The sequence below is a fragment of the Macrobrachium nipponense genome, chromosome 24 (assembly GCF_015104395.2).
Source record: "Macrobrachium nipponense isolate FS-2020 chromosome 24, ASM1510439v2, whole genome shotgun sequence".
NCBI classification, from domain to species: Eukaryota; Metazoa; Arthropoda; class Malacostraca; order Decapoda; family Palaemonidae; genus Macrobrachium; species Macrobrachium nipponense.
In genome coordinates this window covers 31,089,736-31,104,862 of record NC_061091.1, presented here as the reverse complement: position 1 = coordinate 31,104,862, position 15,127 = coordinate 31,089,736, and positions in this window count along the sequence as shown.

Sequence of the window (15,127 nt, the reverse complement as noted above, 5' to 3'; positions counted from 1 at the left end):
TCAACCCCGAGATACAGAGAAGAACGGGCAATAACAGTCAATCATCCTCTCTTTTTTCCCTTTGCTTCCTGGTTATACCAGAATGAACAAGGAAATAAGAGGAATCGGTGGAGTCTACTCCTCGGAATTCAAACCCGAGAGACTATGTTTTTGGTTCAATCCTATGATCTTACCGAACATATATCAATCCGTTCAGGATGGATACCACTGAGAGTTTGAATGCCTCTCCAGTGCTACTGTTTTGGGAACATCCAGTTCGGCTTGGACTAGTCGTCTTTGGTATCCTATTATCACCATAGAAGTCTCCCTTCAAGAAAACTTCACCTTCGGTCTCTTCATTAGAGAATGAAGGAGGTCGGCTTCCAGTCCTTATTCTTGTTCCTTGAATGAAGAAGAATTAAGCTGGAGTGCAATGTACAGGAACCTACAAATATACTACGTATATTTCTCTTGTGACATGCTTCTGTTATCAGTTGAATTGTCCGATTAGTAGGCACATAACTGTAAGTTAACTCTCCTGGTATGTGACCGAGACGAAGAGTATCTCTTAATTGACCTACAACTTGGGACGGCCTTTCAGGCCTCCCAAGAGTTACCGGTTTTGATTTTGAGGTAACTAGTGGTATTGTTTACCAACAGCACCACAGCATTTACATTATCACTGAATAGGAGGGTTTTCTTCCCTCCCATTTCAGTTAAAATGCAAATGCTCGAGCGTATCTTTTTTGCGCTCGATGGTTCTAGCTGAAAACATTCCTTCATGGAAGGAATACCAGGCAACTCAGGATGACAACAAGTTAAGCGAGAGCTAGCAGTGTATGGCGCTGCCTGAGCCTGCCTCAGTCAGTACTGCTTGCTCTCTGAAATATTTCGGTTTGATATTGTTTCTCCTCTGTCGAGGATTGACTACCAATTCGAATCTCTGCCCAGCAATCACAGACTTAGGTTTCTGGTAGGCTGGAATTCTCGCATGCTTGTATGCCCGTCTCTCCTGCATCGCATTTTGCCGTTGCGAAAATTTTCAGACAGATATATCTCAATAGACTCATTATCATCTTTCTGTTTACCTCACGGTAACAGAAGTCTGTAGCCTATAGTTAGGAAAAATGCAATTTACTTTCAAAAATTGTGATATTATGCAAGTTTGTGATTACCCTGGAAAAATTCATCATGATTATTGTTACATTAAGTGTTAATGTAATAAAATAATGTTATGGTGTAACTTTGATTTTGTTATTGTTATTTGGCGATCAAGTAATTGTCAATGCATTACTGGTACTTTGTATTTACTTGATATGCATACTCGTAGTGAAACCTTCTTTATGAAATATACGCTTATCTCATTTGGCCCACCTTAAGAGAATCGTCATCAAAGAACCTGGGTTCACTAAATATGAAAACTCCGACATGTAGCCTACCATAGATTACCAAGGCACCAACTGAATCCTGTTTTACAAGAAAATACATATCCTAAGAAGTTTTACAAAACCAATGACCAACTTTTGCACCGTTGTACAGCATGCAGCAAAAGTCATGCGACCCGTTCTCTTTGGTTTTCGTTCAAGATATGAAAACTGTCGTAGCTACATTTGCACAGCAGGTGGAGTCTCTCTATTGTTCGCTTGGTATTCAAATAATTTATAAATAGGTTGCTTGACTTTTGCTGCATACTATATTTTCTATGCTAGACCCCCTCCACCAGAACACCAGGTTTATTACATGCTGCTGAGATGTTCCTAAATAGTCTGAAACTAGTTATAGTTCTTGAGGACTTTGAAAGCTACACCCCCAAACTTTGATGAGGAAGTTGCAGGATATATTCAAAGATGGAATATTGAATGCTACATCCTAAGTTCTCATGTAACTTAGGATGTAGCATGACAACACCTGCAGGATTACACCGAGAAATGCCAAACTACCATTTGAAGTGCTGCCCTCTACCTCCAGAACCAGATACTAGAGATGCCAAAATGGCAGACACCAATTCCAACTATTGTCGAGACTTTGAAAACCTGCTATCCAGACCTCCCTGTGTTCGATCGACTTTTCATCATGTCAGATAACTTTCATCTGGAGCTGGCCTTCTATAGAGCTATGGGGACATATATCAATGACTCAGGGGCAGAGTACCTCCTTAAAGAATGTGAAGTTCATGGTGAGGGTACACTCAGTGCATTCATCAAAGGCAAGCACTACAACCACTGCTCTAGAGTACATCAGATCCTCGCTCTGGTGATGGAGAGGAAGCGCTACAAGTTTTCTGACCACAGTGTCCAAAGAGGTGAAAGAAGACTTATCCTTCCTCTTGAAAGAGGTAATTCCAGAAGCCGTAACAGAAGAATTGACAGAACACCTTGAACTACACGAGAAGTTCTTCAGTAAAGCAATGGAAGGGGGTATGGTCCCAACAGCTCAGTACTGGTGTTGTTACATCTACCATATAAATAGGGCTCATTGTGATTTCATGTGTGCTATAAGTACAAACAACATTGAGACCTACCTCCAAATCCTCCCATCCGTGATTGATGTTTACTTTGCCCTTAACTGGCCAAATTATACTCGCTGGGGAGTACTGTTTCTAGAAAGGCTCAAGGCAGCAGATCCAATGATTCAGTCAATATTAGAGGAAGGGAACTTTTCCATCCGCCAAACATCCAAGCCCTTTACATGGACAGCAATAGACCTAATGCTGGATTAGACAGTTAACAGGGATGCAGCCTCTCCAGTGAGGGGGATCGTTGGGTTCCACTATTCGCCCAGTGCAATACAGCGCTGATGCATAATGTCGGCCCAGAGAGGAATGTCTGTGACAGGACTGCGCCATATGACAGGACTGCTCCAGGAAAAGCAGCCAAGGTCACAGCTCCAAGCCTCCAGAATCAAAAAGTATAATTGTCATGTCTAGCAGATGTTTAAGGCAATGACAGTCCTGTGATCCTTTCTCATAGCCAGCCAGCACATCATCCGGTCTGATAAACATTGCAACAGGTAAAGGAGCAACATCGACAACAAAAGAGTACCTCACGGAAACCATTCAAATCGGCCATGAACTTCAGCTGAAGTTTAGAGAAGAATGCACCAAAGACAGCTCTAGGTTATTGAAGCCAATTAAAAGAAGGAAGGTCGGCAACTTTGCAAATGACAACAGAAAAGTCAAGTTAGCACGATCAACTGGTAATCATGTAGTGATGCGTCAACAGGATAAGTTAATCTGTATGCTAGTGAGCAAGTTCAGGAAGGAAGCTCAGCTATTTGTCTCTGCAGGAACAGCCAGCTCAGCTTTGGCAAGTCGTGATCAGTCACCTGTCGTCATTAGAGAAGTTAGTCCCTCATGGGCGTCTTCGCCTGCGGTCTCTTCAGTGGAGACTAAAGGAGTGTTGGTCACAGGCTTAGGATTCTCAATCCTTTCTCATCCCTCTAACAGAGGAAGTGAGGAAGGATTTAGCCTGGTGGCTTTATGAGAGGAACGTTTTAATAGCAGTGGAGTTGCACCCTCCCCCTCTGGACATACGTCTGTTCTCAGATGCATCGAACGAGGGTTGGGGCGCACACATGGAAGAGTTGCTGACTGCAGGAGTGGGGGACTGACACGACAAGGACCTTCACATCAACATTCTGGAACTCAAGGCAGCCTTCTTAGCCCTCCACGAGTTCCAGGATCAAGTGATGGGGACAGTCTGTGGTGTTGATAAGTGACAACACCACAGTAGTGGCATATTTCAACAAACAGGGACAGGGACTAGTGTCATCAGTTGACAGTGCAGGTGCACGAGTGGGCTACAGCACATTCTGTGGAGCTGTCAGCCAGGTACATTCCAGGCAAGAGGAATGCAGTGGCAGAGAAGCTCAGTTGCCAGAATCAGGTGGTAGGAACAGAGTGGTCCCTACATCCATGGAAAGGTTTTTTGACCTACGGGGGCATCCAGTGGTAGACCTGTCCATCACGGGCCACAACAGAAAACTTCTGGTTTTCTTCTCTGTAGTGCTGGACCCATGGGCAGCTGCAGAGGATGCATTCCAACATCTATGGGACAATCTCAACATTTACGCCTTTCCCCCGTTCTGCCTGATTCGCAAGGTGATCAGCAGGGTGCTGGTCACCAAGATTCTTTGGATGATTCTGGTGGCTCCCAGATGGCCACAGGCCATTTGGTATCCCGATCTGTTGGCTCTTTGTGAGGCACCGAGAGAAATTCCCCCGTGGCACAACCTTCTGTGTCAGCCACACAGAGTGGTACCACTCGGCAGTACAGTCCCTGTGTCTACATGGCTGGCGGTTATCCAGAATCTCTTGCGAGCAAGAGGCTTTTCTCGCTGAGCAGTAACAGAGATGGTAGGATACCTCAGACAGTCTCTGCAGCAGCGTACTAGGGAAAGTGGACTGTCTTCTGTGGTTGGGGACTCTCTCCACTCAGAGCCACTGTTCAGCAGATTGCGGATTTTCTAGCCTTTCTTCGCCAAGAGAAGCTCCTCTCTGTATCTGCAGTTGAAGGCTATAGGTCAGCCTTGGCCCTAGGCCTGAAAATGTGAGGAGTGGATATTTCCACTTCCATGGAGATTTCTCTCCTTGTGAGGAGATTCAAGTTTCTTTCATCACATCATTCCTACTTAACGAAAGGTTAACTAGAGACACTGGTTTCTTAATGTCCTTCCTTTCTACTGCAATTTCTTGCTAAATGCCCTTTCTCATTACATCAGAAACAAGTTAATTCTGAGCTACTAAAAGCCCCTTATTCTTACAAATCTTAGACGTATGACCTGGTTTTCTGCATGCATAACAGTAATAGTCACTTTTACTTGCATTGCTATTACTAGAACTGAAACCTTTACTGCTTTGTACTTTACCTGACGAAGGATCATTTTGCTTCTTACTGGCACTTGAATTATGAGTCAGACTATATTCGTCTGCTAACCTAGTTGCTCCTGCTAAAGATACTTCTCACCTATCTTCTATATAAAGCTTAATCTCAGGGGATACTTTATCTTTGAAGTTTTATAACAATACTAAGTTTTTCAGACCATCAAAATCATCAACTTTAGCGGAAGTTAACCAATCACAAAACAGCCCTTCTAACTTCTTACTGTATTCTACATATGTAATATTCTCTTCCCTTCTCAAACTTCTAAATTTCTTATGGTACTCCTCCGGTACTAACCTGTATGCTCTAAGAACAGTTTCTTTCACAATATCATAATCTTCATATTCCTCCTTAGACATGCAACTATACCCAGTAAATGCCCAATCATGCAAAACTGACTGTAAATAAAGAGTCCACATTTCTTTAGGAGAACTTAATCTTTCTATTAACTTCTTAAAACACATGAAATATTTCGTTACATCTTCCTCATCAAACTTTGGTACAAATTTCAACACTGCACTCTTACCTAAATCATCAGCTTCATTTTCGTTTTCGCCTATCTGACTGTTAAGAGTACTTGTTCCGACACGTTATACAAACCCTCAGTCCTTTACATAAGGAATTATTATTCAGCGCCAGCTGGACCGGTTGTAAGATTTACTAACAAGGTAGTTCGGCAGTAACTGCTTGTCCGATGGTCGGGAGTCCCGCCCGACTGGAGGTAAACATACCACTTTGCTTTCGACTGCCGTCAGGTGAAGATGTGTTCTCACCTCTCTGCCTGCCTCTGTCGTGAGATTATCAAAGCTTACGATTACTTTTCAACCTGTTTCTCTTAGAATACTTAGTGTGGAAGTGATTATAAGTACTCTATTATTATTTTTTTGTTTGTTATTTGTGGAAGTGCATTGCTGATTGTAACATGCAGTCCCACGAATTGGAGAAGCCCCCTTGCCCCCCATGTGCCCTGGAGTTTGAGGGCATAAATGTGGGGCTTTCAGGTCCAGCGATACTGTGGACCTCTCGGGCATTAACTTGTGATTTTGTGTCTCTTGGTCGGAGAAGCAGTGGGAGTTGTATGGAAGAGGAAGAAGCTGCATAGAGCCGCGAAGATGTCTTCAGAAAGCTCTCCCTCGGCACCTCTGGTGACCAACACGTTATCTTCTTTTCTCCCTCCTCGTCAGCTCCCGCGTATGGCTCTCCCCTTCGGGGGATGTGTCCTCTCCGCTTGATTTGTCAAGTGCAGAGGAAGGAGGGCGACACCCCAACCTGGAGTTGTACTTGGGGCTTCGGTCCACTCGGGGTAGGATCATTCCCCCTCTGAGCGAATAGGAGCCCCCCCCCCGCTTTTAACCCAACTGTTGTTCCCTCAGGTGTGTCTGCCTTCGCAGGTGGAGATCTTCAACAGGTGTGGCGATCTCTGAGTCTTACAGGTACTCGGAGTATTCAGGGGCTGTTTCAGCACAGCACCTGGTGTACACTCATATGTCTCGCTCCGGCGGGACAGGTGGGTCTTCTGCTGGCCCTCCCATTCCTCCGGGAACGGGGCCTGCCTCTCCTTCCTCATGGAAGAAGATGGGGACCATGGAGGTACCAGCCCTGCTCCCAGCTCCAGAGGTTCCACCTCTGGACCAGGAACCGTCTCGGCCACTTGTGAGCGAGCGTCACCGAGTGTACGGTCACCTACCGGTGACCATGCAGCCAGGAACCAGACGACTGAGCATGCCACTGTCAGGATCCAGGCACGGAGCAGAAGGTTGGCTTCGAGTGCCTGAAGAGCTTCCCTTTGGATCATCCTCCTGTAGCTGTCGCTGTACCTGTTGCCTCTGTACCTGCCCGTGGAAGTGCTGCCGCCCACAGGTCCTTACTGACAGGTGGAGTTGGGCCCTGTTGCCATTGCAACTGCCCCAGCTCCATCCTGGATGGGGCCTGTCTGCTGTCATGAGGAAACTGGCAAAGAAGAAGTCCAAGAAGAAGAGGAAGGTGTCGTCGTCTTCTTGGTCTTCATCTTCGTTGTCGTCTTCTGCTGCCTCTTCCCCTTCGATTTCCAAGGCCCCCCAGCTGAGGAAGAAGAAGGTGGCCTCTCTGCCCCGCCCCTCCTCCCGGGACAGGTGGGTATTCCGCTGGTCCTTCCATTCCTTCGGGAACAAGGCCCGTCTCTCCTTCCTCAGGGAAGAAGACGGGGATCCTGGCTCCAGAGGTTCCACCTCCGGAAGGGGAACCGTCTTGGCTGCTTGCTCGCAAGCGTCACCGAGTGTACGGTCACCTGCCGGTGATCGTGCAGCCAGGAACCAGATGACTGAGCATGCTCACCATCAGGATCCAGGCATGGAGCGGAAGGTTGGTACGAATCGCTCAGGTGACTCTCGCCAGACCGGCGATCGCTCTCTCAGCGATCCACCGGTTCCCAGGGTTGATGTGACGGTCCCACCAGACCGTCCACGTGTCGAGGCTGAGAAGAGGTCCCCCCAGTCACCAGGTCCCAGCCTTGGCTGGACTTGGTACCATGGTGCATCGAGAGGACAGTGCTCATTCTCACCGCGTTAGTGGACACTACCAGTCACCTGACCGTCGCTCCCATCGGAACCGGATGGCTCGCACGACTGTTAGCAGCTCTCCTGACGCACGAGACTGACGCTACCGTCCTCGGTCCAGGGCTTCTCCGCACGGAGACCATTGGTCCAGACCTGCAGCTCGGTCGCCACCGCGGGTTGGCGATCTCCTGCAGTCCTCCCAGCCCACTGGCTCTGCTGGTAGGCAGATCATATGCGCAAGTGGTTGGAGGAGACCACGAGGGGTCTGGCGAGGTTCTTCCTCCTGAAGGAAGAGTGTCTCGAGAGGTGATCAGCCTGGATGGATCTGACGGTCCATCGCCTTAGGAGCAATCACCCCTGAGATACAGAGGTCCTTTGCAGAGGTCATTGCATTGATTCGTCAGCACAACGACCTCGGGGAATGATCGGTGGTTGCTCCCTCGGACCCTCCATCGAGGTTGGAGTCATTTTGGGGTCCTGAGAAGAACCCAGAGTGATGGTGGGACTACCTCGGTCTTCCTTGGCTGACGGTGTGCTGGACTAGGTGAACGCCCTCGTCTCCGGACAGGACTCACTCAGGTCCAGCAGGTCGGACATGCTGCTTCCCCCTCCTCTACCTCATCAGAGGCGCTTCTATGTGCCTTCAGTAGACCCGTTGCCGACCAAGCAGGTTGATCCGGAGATAGCTCGTCTAACTCCGGGGGTGCCTCTTCTTCACCTACTGTTTGAGAACCTCTGGTTCTCACAGCAAGAGGCATCGGCCCTGGAATCCACTGCCATGGCAGCTTTCTGGGCCATCTCCTGGCTGGATCTGTGGACCCTCACAGTATCCAGAGTTGCAGCCTCCTCGGGACCTATCGTTCCCGAGGAAGACTCAGCGTTCAAGAGACTGCCATTCTGGAGGTAGGGCCATCTCCTACCTCGCCCACCAGATGGCCAACCTGTGGGCCAAACTGGTTCGGAGGAGACGGGATCCAGTCCTGACTCAAGTAACCAGAGCGGCCGGTCGACAGGTGACACGGGGTCTACGCAACGGACCGTTGCTGGATTCCTCCTCTCTCTTCCCCAGAGAGATGGCGGATGCTGCGGTGGAAAAGTGGAGAGCTGATTGTGCACTACGAAAATACGAACACTTCAAAAGAATAACTATTGGCTCGTCATCCATAAACACTGTAGCGGCAGTGAGGAACCTAGGATATCGATGAAAAATCATATACTGCATATTGTAAAAACCTATAACTTTCATATTAAAAACATTGCATTTATCAGAAAATATTTAAAAGATATTCTAAAGACAGCAATTTGTAACCAAATACTTTCGGGGCTTGACTACTGCATCACTATATACTACGGTCTTCCAAACTACCTACTAAACGCAAGGAGTACAAAAAAAAAACAAAAAAAACCCGCCAAATTAATAAAAGAATTACTTTACCGTGACAGAATAACCCCGCCACTAATCGAGTTACACTATCTCCCAGCAAAAGCAAGAACAGAATACAAAATACTTCTTACAGTTTTTAAAGGACTGAAATATATATATATATATATATATTATATATATATATATATATATATATATATGTTTCTAATATGAAAGTTATAGGTTTTTACAATATGCAGTATATGATTTTTCATCGATATCCTAGGTTCCTTGTTTATGGATGACGAGCCAATAGTTATTCTTTTGAAGTGTTCGTATTTTCGTAGTGCACAATCAGATCCAAATAACATACTCTCAGTTTTGTCTTCATTTAGTTTGTTTCCTCGCCGACATTCATTTCTTTTATCTTTCATTTTTACATCAATTTTGCTAATGGTATTTTCTAACGTTTCGAAAGGAAAATAGAACCAAGTATCATCATCATACACTTTATAATTAACCTTGAGCCTTTTTAGAATTCTAGATAATTCAGTTTAACTTCAAACAGATTTGAGATCGTGATCTCAGGTGACTTTCTCTGGGACTGTGGACGAGGGGTTCGAACGTTCTACAGAAAACCAACACTTCCAGACTTGAAACAGACCTTACGAAACTGGCGTGAGCGTGAATTCATTGCAACTAATAAATTTATGCTTTCTTTATGTGCGAGTTAAGTGTTGCTAGATCTACCCGAAAAAGCATTATAAATGTGTTTTTTTTTTTCATTTTGAATAGTAAAAAATTTCATAGATACCATTGTCATCTTCTTAGTGTTGATCAGCTAATTGTTTTAAAAATGTCTCAACCCTGTTCTCAGTTCGTAAGATAGTGGAGAAATTATAGTCACCTAATTTTTAAAATTTGTTTTCATCACTTAGAAAAGTTTCAACATTCAATTTGACTGGAGTTCTCAGATGTTCAAGAACATGCCAAAAGGTGTAACACTGAAATTGACTACTATAAAGATTTTAATATACTTTTCAAAGTTCGCAATTGTTTGTTTCCTATCTTTAAATCACTATTCTTAATATTAAACGACTGGTACCAAGATTAATTAGCCAAACTACCTCAACCACTTTTTACTTGGAGTAAGTTTACTCCGGCCTGCAGTTCTTTGTTTGCCACTCAGATTTTATATTTAGTCCAACTGGTCACGTTTTATCCCCCTTTTTCATATAGCGTTGTCTTATATTTTGGTTGTAATTTTAGATGTGAGTGTTTTTATTATATTTTAATGTATCCTGCCAGCTTTGATAGTGAAACGTTAGCAGCAGTAAATAGATGCCGTTGGTGTGGACGTCTTCCTCTGTCCTTGGTCATAGATTTTATATACACACACACACACACACACACACATATATATATATATATATATAATATATATATATATATATATACACATATATATAACCGTGTTTATGCCAGCACAGGTCCTCGCCCAATGGTGGCGCAAAGGCCTCCCATGCACACCTATTTATTTTATTTTATTTTTGTGTTTGCCTAACTAGTTATGAAAACTGGCGTAATCAGACCATTTGGCTCCCACGCGATACGTTTGTTTGATCAATCAGCTCAGAATCCTCAAACCTGTTAAATTACTCTTGTTCCAGAGGAAAGAACTACAGATGATGGAAAATCCGTTTCAGTTGGTTTAATATAAACCTTCCATTAACCCATAATAACTCCGAATACTGCAAAGAGTATTACAGAACTTGAGTTTTTGGCGCGGAGTGCTGGCTCTCTCTCTCTCTCCCCTTCTCTTCTTTTTTTTTTATATTTTTAAAATTCAGGATTATTGTGTTAACCAGTGACGAGCTTTAATAAATAATTATTATTGTAAATCACGTCATACTGAAAGAGACTTTTTATAAAGCGTGCTTATGTTGAAGACAAATCCGTTCGAGGAGGTTTATCTTTTATCACCTATTTCGAATGCAGCAAATATAAAGAAAGACAGCAACCCCCCTATGTAATACTCAGCATATTTCATGAACATTAAATAATGTTCTTATCATTGTTCACAGCCGTTCGATAAATAATGCATTCTCTCATGTTCCTCTGTTTAAAAGCAAATGACTTCCTCAGAATGAATAGGTATTTAAACATTGACGAGGTTTGCAATCACCTTATCTCATTAAGATTACTTGGTCAGTGTCAGAACCAGATTTCCTTGACAATGGTGTCTATTGCATTCTTTCTCTAAAAGCTGTTTTTAGTGAATATATTTATTTTCATTGTTACTGGATATCGTGTAGCTGTGGCATGAAGATCTTCCTTTTAAGTTTTAAGGCTATTTCCTTGCTTCGATCACAGCACTTTGGTCTTGAACCTTCCTCACACACACACGTTTCCGATATACTACGTCAGTAACTCTCACAAAATTGCATTCATCGTGTGAGCGGGCCATCATCCAGAGGTATTCGTACGATCTCACGTGTAGACTGATGAGGTGCAGTTGTCAAGGCGGAAGTTTTCAAACATTTGACAAATAGGCCGCATAAGCTGGAAGTGGCAGGAACGCACTCGTTTGATTCGTGGGCCGACAATTCCGCACAGGACAATTCCGCGCCGACAATTCAGCACATAATAATTCAGCTTAGAGACAATTCAGCGCATGACGATGACGATTCAGCGAATGGACTATACTCTTTTTTTCCATCTGTCCATCCGGCTGTGGTGTTTGCGTATGGTAACACTGCGTCCCGGGCTATAGATAGTTACATTCAACTTACATTCAACAATAATAATAATAATATCCTATTTCGAATATTAACGGTGTAATTAGCATACAGTAATTTATTAAAACACTTTTCAGTTGCAAATATACACCCAGATATCCTTTTATTTACCTAAAAATTACACATAGCGTAAATATTTAAAGACCGGGACGCAGTGTTACCATGCGAAAACACCACAGGCGGATGGACAGATGGAAAAAACAGAGTATAATCAGCGCAAAGACAATTTGGCGAAAAATTTGGCGAAATAAAGCTAAACCATGGAAAATTAAGAAAACAGTGATCAAATTAGTTTTGATTTGCAAATTATTTTTGAAATTAAAAAAATTAAATGTGATATTTATTGAAATGATACCGAAAATTATACTAATTTATTTCTTATTTGGCGACAGAAAACAAAACTAACTACTTGCAGTTAAAAGTACTGGTAATAATCAAAGATTGTTTGCACTTTCAACCACCGAACAATTTACGGTTGTTATTTAAGCTATAACAACAAGCGAATAATTGTTACTGGTATTCCTCTAAACTCGGACTGGATGTATTTCCTTTCCTGGAATTTAGTTTTTTACAAACATTCCCTGAGCTAAAACTTAAAAAAAAAAAAAAAAAAAAAAAAAAAACATGGAGCGGATTTTATCAGAGAAAGGTCATGATCATAATTTCAGCCTGAATAGTAAGTGCTCATCTCTTCGTTTGTTTCAATGGATTTTGCAGAGGTCGAATTCATGTTAATGGAAGTTTATGGGAAGAAGTTATGACGCATACTCATGTGCCGCATCAACAATGAAGAATATGATTTCAAATCTTCGTGAACGGGCTCGTTCTTCTAATGATGTTCCAAGACGAATAATCCGAGAGACTCAAGTCTCTTTGCCAGATGAAGCTACGGTTTTATATACCTAAGTATACTTCATTGCAACGAAGTGTTCAACGTCGAAGAAAAAGAGATGGTGACCCAATTCCAGCACCTAATAGTGTCAGTGATACTGTATTGCTTGACCATTTGCGTGTAACAGACATTGAGGAACATTTTTTATTGTATAATTCTGGTGGTGAAGATACCAACAGAATATTCATTTTTTCGACTGCAAAATATATTGAACTTCTCAAAGAATGCAAAAACTGGCTTGCAGATGGCACATTTAATTAGCCCCAGGCCTTTTCCACCAACTTCATGTTATTCATATGTTCTGTGAAGGATGTGTTGTCCCAGTGATATATATACTTTTGCAAAATAAAACACAGGACTCATATGAAAGGGCATTAAGGACAATTTTGAATTTAGCCCCAGATATGACGCCCGATACTATGTTTTGTGATTTTGAAAATGCTTTTCAAAATGCATTTTCAAATGTGTTTGAAAGCACGCAAATAAGTGGTTGCTTTTTCATCTCGCTCAGTGCATATGGCGGAAAATACGGGCTTTAAATCTTACACAGTTATACATAAGCGAGGAGGATATTCGAAAACATTGTAAGATGTTGGTAGCCTTAGCTTTTGTGCTAGTTGATGATATTTGCGAGGTATTTGAGTCTTTGTAAGATGTTATGCCTCCTGAATTGGAAGAGTTAATGAATTATTTTGAGGATACTTGGATTGGTCGTCCCTTCCAACGCCGTAGGAGAGATGCTATTTTTAAAACAGAGTTATGGACTACTTTTGATCGGGTGCAGGGAGACCTACCAAAGACCAATAACTCGTTAGAAGGGTGGCACCGAAGTCTTCTGTTAACATTGAGTTATAACCACCAAACCTTTTATAAGTTAGTAGCGTTTTTGAAATTGGAGCAAGACGACACAGAGAAAAGGATACTGAGAATCAGAGCTGGACATGACGGTTCCTGAAAAAAAAGCAAATTATCAGAAAACAGCCAAGGCAATAAAAACCCTAGTTAGTAAATATGGGAATCGAGCAAACAAATTGGAATACTTACAAAATATAAGCTACCTCATTGAATTACAGAAATAAATAAGTATGAATATTTTTGTACAGGAATATTATATAGTATGTCATTTCAATAAATATTTTTGTCTACTTTTTAAAATTCAATAATATGTTAAATAAAAAAATATTTTGATCGCGGTTTTCTTCGTTTTCCATGTTTTTATATTGTTTAGCAAATTGTCTTTGTGCTGAATAATCCTTGCCCTGAATCGTCATGCGCAGAATTGTCTCTAAGCTGAATTGTCATGTGCTGAATTGTGTCGGTGCTCCCGTTTGAATACACACTATACACTACTTACCTTCAATCTGCTTTTGTTACAAGCGGCTCCCGGAACAAGAGCCCTTGTTAACATAAGACCAGCCCAGTCAACAGAAACATCAAGTTACAGCTTATGCTATTTGATCAAGGCAAATTTGTTCCCCCCCTCCCCCCTCCTCGCTAAATTACTTATAGTTTAGCGTGTGTGGAGATATTAAGGCGTTTAAAAGGAAGAAGAGGCTTCGTGTGGATAAAATAGCATAGTTACAGTGCTCAACTGATAGAATATATATGACTCAATATTCTGTTTATTAGAAATAATATATAGGTTCGCCAAAGATGGAACTGTAATCAACCGTAAAGTCCATGAAAAATCAAAATAAGACGAATTTTAACATGTTTACAGAAAATTCATATACATGAGGTATTAAACCAAATCTCTTCCTGAGATTCAGATTACGCATTAACCCTCATATATACCGGTAAAGTTGATGCCGATACTCTCTCTCTCTCTCTCTCTCTCTCTCTCCATATTTGACGTAAGTTCCGTATGGTGTAAAATTTTCATTATTGTACATAATTGTTGTTTCCGTCGACGCAATGAAATAATAATGCGATTTTGTAATGGATATATATATATATATATATATATATATATATATAGTATATATATATATATATATTTCTGTATGGATAAGAATCTTGGTATGACGATACTACAGGTTTAAGAATTTTAGGAGTCAGATGACGGGATGGAGTGGGAAATGATACTTAAAGGAAATGACAGAGTTCCAATTGTACATGATAAATTGATGAAAGGGATATCCAGTTGGCTTGGACAAGTTCTAGCACAACCTCGGGTGTGGGGGCGGTGGTGTTAGAATATGTGATAATGTCAGCTTGGCTCATGTGGGGGACTAGAAGAGTTGAAGGACCCAGCCACTTGGATGAGAATTATGGGGGGAAGGATAGCTGGGGATGAATGGAGATTTGTAGAAGACAGACCACATGGTGGCGGGAAATTTCTCAGAGGCCCTCTGCGTCACGTGGAGTTGGAGGCTGTAATGTAACGTTCTCGTGCTGCTAAAAATCGTAGGCTACTCAGAATACGAGTCTATGAGAAGGATTCGTTTTTAATCAAATTGCACAGCATCTTGATCAATCGATATTTAGTGGAACTTCTTCCATAATGAGAGAGAGAGAGAGAGAGAGAGAGAGAGAGAGAGAGAGAGAGAGAGAGAGAGAGAGACCCAACCAACCAACTGATGCCTGCATGTAAACAGGAAAATCTTCATGAACACTAATATGAAAGTAAAAGCTAATACGCTGTTTCATTTTACTCTAAACCGGTTATAGTCTTATGTTTG